The sequence below is a fragment of the Elephas maximus genome, chromosome 4 (genome assembly GCF_024166365.1).
Source record: "Elephas maximus indicus isolate mEleMax1 chromosome 4, mEleMax1 primary haplotype, whole genome shotgun sequence".
NCBI classification, from domain to species: domain Eukaryota; kingdom Metazoa; phylum Chordata; class Mammalia; order Proboscidea; family Elephantidae; genus Elephas; species Elephas maximus.
In genome coordinates, this window is record NC_064822.1 from 69,700,228 (window position 1) to 69,704,669 (window position 4,442).

General features: G+C 38.4%; 2 pseudogenes; both read right to left on the reverse strand.

Moving 5' to 3' along the window:
* Positions 1–721: 721 nt before the first annotated feature.
* LOC126076260 (taste receptor type 2 member 19-like) lies at positions 722–1,822 on the reverse strand (annotated as a pseudogene).
* Positions 1,823–2,092: 270 nt separating this feature from the next.
* LOC126076261 (taste receptor type 2 member 10-like) lies at positions 2,093–3,969 on the reverse strand (annotated as a pseudogene).
* Between the last annotated feature and the right edge of the window lie 473 nt (positions 3,970–4,442).

Here is a 4,442-nt window from a genome sequence, read left to right on the forward strand (position 1 = left end):
CTGGAATGTCACTCAATGAAATCTAAACACACTGTGGTACAAATTACAATGGAAAACAGTAGCGCTTTCCTGAAATAAATTGTCAGCCCCTCATAATGTATAAATGTGGATCATGAATTTTTGAATTAGAAGATGATAATGTAAAACATGCATGCTTAATACAGGTGGCTCTGTGATTTTGAGAAATTTCTTACGATCATTTGCGTAAGTCCTTTACCTAAAAAATTTGATTGAGGGTGTATTATTTTCTATCTCTTTTTAACTCTCTTTGTTGTCATTTTTCTATGTTTGTATAACATGTATAAATAATCTTCTACTTCCATGTAATAAAAGAGAAAAAAAATTTTTTTCTCTTTTATTACATGTAATAAGCTCAGGAAAAAGACTTTTCTAGGTATACTTTTGAAAATTTCTCGATGACATACACCATGGAAAAATCAGGAAGAAGTGAAAAATATCTTACCAGAATTCCATCAGTTTGTTCTCTGTTAGAAGGCATGAGAGGAGCCCTGGTGGCACAATGGTTAAGAGCTGGGCTGCTAAGCAAAAGATTGGCAGTTTGAATTCACCAGCCACTCCTTGGAAACCCTGTGGGGCAGTTCTACTCTGTCCTACAGGGTCGCTTTGAGTCAGAATCGACTTGACGGCATATAACAACAAGAAGATATAAGATCCCTCCCTTATTGACCTATGAAGCCAAGGGTGTCCTGCCTTTCAGCCATCACCTCAACTGCCGCACAGCTGTCAGAAAGGCCTATCTTAGCTTCTTGTTTCCCAAAATCAGGATAAATGAATGGCTTGAAGGATAGATGATTCCAATAGTGAGGCCAAGCATAATGACCAGTTTGTCATGATTCCAATAGTGAGGCCAAGCATAATGACCAGTTTGTCCAAGCTGATATGACTACAGGCAGAAAGTAAATGGCAAATAGGAACATGAAGGAGATTACGGTTTATATGGCTTTTATGTTGACTTGGTGCTGGGCTCTTGGGATCCTTTGCTATTGAATTGCATCTTCTTGAGATGTTTCCACAGGGAAAAGATTAACAGCAGAAAAGACACCAGGGACACAGTAAAGGGTATAAAGGTTGCTAGCTTAAGTACAGTCAGGTTTGAAAGGCTCACAATGTTACTAAAATTGGTCTTCCAAGTCCTGTTTCCTTCATAATCATTCATCCAGATTTTGTCATCTCTGATTACCACTGCAAGGTGAAAACACCAAAAGACTAAAGTCCCAAGAATATCACCAGAACCAATTGTTTAACTCTCCACTTTTGTATAATGACTTCTCTGTTTTCCTGTTTTGAGCATTTTTTATCTTCATTTGTTTTTGTGATTTCCCTATCTGGGTTGTTATCTAGTTGCTCTCTCCTGTGTTATACTCTTGGGTTGATATCTGATGTTATTGATTTTCTAACCAGAGGACTCCTATTAGTATTTCTTGTAAAGATTTATTTCATAAGTGCTTCTGATCTCTTCACCCCCATATAGACTCTCCTTCCAAAACAATTTTTCACAGAACTACACCCACTGCTATTATAATTTTGCTATTATATCAAAAACATGCTACAAAAAGAAACCATTGGGCTGTAAACAGTGAAAATACAGGTAGCACTTTAGAGAATTAAATTGTACACTCGAAAAAAGCACCAAAGTCTCTGTCTCTCATTGTCATGGTTGAAATGTCAAGACTGATCATACATATCTTTGTCTTGGTTTCTTTTTCTTCAGGTCTTCTTGGTGAAATTGTGTCAATGCTTCAGGGAAGTCAGGTAAAGCACAATGAAAAGTCTTGTTTCATATACCTAATCCCACCATCATATTGTTTACAGTGCATGGTCTCCAGGCTGATGTTTTTCCTCTGGTAGATGTGTGAGAAGAAGATGTAGCAGGGGAGGGAAGCTGATTGAGTCACGGAATTAGCATACGGGATTAGAATCTTGTTGAAAAGTTTGATTCTCTGAGAGGTTGTCAAGACAATTATGGAAGATTTCAGTGATGTCCGATACACAGTTAAAACCAATGCAAGAATGTGGTACAAGTGAAACATATCTTCAAAGATTTCTGCACTAGATTTCTCTGCTAGAACATCTATTTCTCCCCAAGCCTGTCTACGGAGTGTCGAGATGTTTTCCCTTTCTTACAGCCCTTTAATTGCTGCAGTCCCCTCAAAGAGGTCTGCTTTAGCTTGTTGTTTCCTAGAACTAGGATAAATGAGTGACCCCAGGGATAGATGATTGTTGTTGTCATGCCAGATATAAACAGCAGTTTATTCTCTGGCACAGTAAGATATGAAATTTCTATGGCAATGCCTGTAAAATGCAAGATAAAGAGGATGATAAAAGACAGCAAAATATTCATTGCTCTAATATGAGCTTCTGGGCTGGGATCTCCGGATTCTGTGACATTCACTTGCATCCTCCTGTTGTGTCTCCAAAGGGAATTGATTAATAAGAAACATATGATCAAGGATAGAGTGAGTGAAAAGAAAATTTTCCCCAGATTGAGGAAAACCTGGCTCATAAAGAATTCACTGTAACTTATGTTGAGCAGCATGTTCTGTTTCTTTTCAAGACCCTATAATCATTAATAATTTTCACTGCTTTTGGAAAGGTAACCGTGAAATAAGCAAGAATCCCACGAAAAGGGGAAGAACCCTATTAAGTCTACCCCCCTTTTTTTTTTTAGCCAGAGAAAAACGTGGTGGGAAAAATTTGCTATCTTCAGAAAATAAAAGATGCTGAGGCTGGTGGCAAACCAGATACCTGATTGACCAATAATTATCCATAAGTAACTGATATAGTTAGTTAAGTCACTGGACACATACATACCTAGAGAATATATCTTTAAAAATCCATCTGTTACTATTATCCATATCAGACAAATTCTGGAAATAGCCAAGCCAGTAAGAATGAAGCCAATTGTAGAGAACTTCTTATCCTTTCTTGGCCTATTTATTTTTTTATTTTTATTGTGCTTTAAGTGAAAGTTTACAAATCAAGTCAGTCTCTCAAACAAAGATTTATATACACCTTGCTATGTGTCCCAGCTGCTCTCCCCCTAATGAGACAGCACACGCCTTCTCTCCACCCTGTATTCCCCATGTCCATTCAGCCAGCTTCTGTCCCTCTCTGCCTTTTCATCTCCCCTCTAGGCAGGAGTTGCCCACATAGGCTCATGTGTCTACTTGAGCCAAGAAGCTCACTCCTCACCGGTACCATTTTCTTACGGTCCAGTCCAGTCCCTGTCTGAAGAGTTGGCTTTGGGAATGATTCCAGTCTTGGGCTAACAGAAGGTCTGGGGACCATGATCTCCGGAGTCCTTCTAGTCTCAGTCAGATCAGCAAGTCTGGTCTTTTTACGAGAATTTGAGGTCACATCCCACTGCTCTCCTGCTGCATCAGGGATTCTCTGTTGCGTTCCTTGTCAGGGCAGTCATCGGTTGTAGCCCGGCACCATCTACTTCTGGTCTCAGGCTGATGTAGTCTCTGATTCATGTTGCCTTTTCTGTCTCTTGGGCTCATAATTACCTTCTGTCTTTGGTGTTCTTCATTTTCCTTTGCTCCAGATGGGTTGAGAACAATTGATGCCTCTTAGACGGCTGCTTGCTAGCATTTAAGACCCTAGATGCCACTCACCAAAGTGGGATGCAGAATGTTTTCTTAATAGATTTTATTAAGCCAACTGACCTAAATGTCCCTTGAAACCATAGTTTCCACACCCCGCCCATGCTACTCTGGCCTTCAAAGCATTCCATTTATTAAGGAAACTTCTTTGCTTTCAGTTTAACCCAGTTGTGCTGACCTCTCCTGTATTGTGAGTTGTCTTTCCCCTCAACTAAATAGAGAACTTCTTATTCTTGACATATTCAATGCAGTTTACAAGTCCAATAAACCCATTCCCTAAAACCCTCAAAATTGATTCACATACTATAATAAAAAGAAGGATGTCCTCTATGACACTTAGCATATTTACTGGTCCATAATATTTAAAAAAAAAAAATCTTTTTTTTAATATTGTTTCTGTTACATCTATTTAAGATTTGCCTGCTGCGGAATGAGGCATCTATTGACTGCTTGATGGAAGAGTAATTTTCTTCTCTTTCTTTGTTATAAAAAGACTTTAAAACTCCTGAGTAATGTACTGTGATCTGAATTGTCTTCATGGAGACCCTTCCAGTAACAATTATAAAAGGTTAGGTAGCCTAGAGAATGTATGTCCACACTGAATGCCTATATGCAATTTGTTAAGATGCAAATGAAACCTCCTGTTTCACAAATTTGACTTTTCTCCTGAGACTGTTTTGCATTTATTAACCTGAATAGTGAAGTAGGGGTGCCAAAGAAATATCTACAGGATACGAGACACAATAAAATCAAAAGTTGCACTTTGTTGGACTTTTTTTTGTTTTCAATATCAACATTATCATCATCATTTATGTT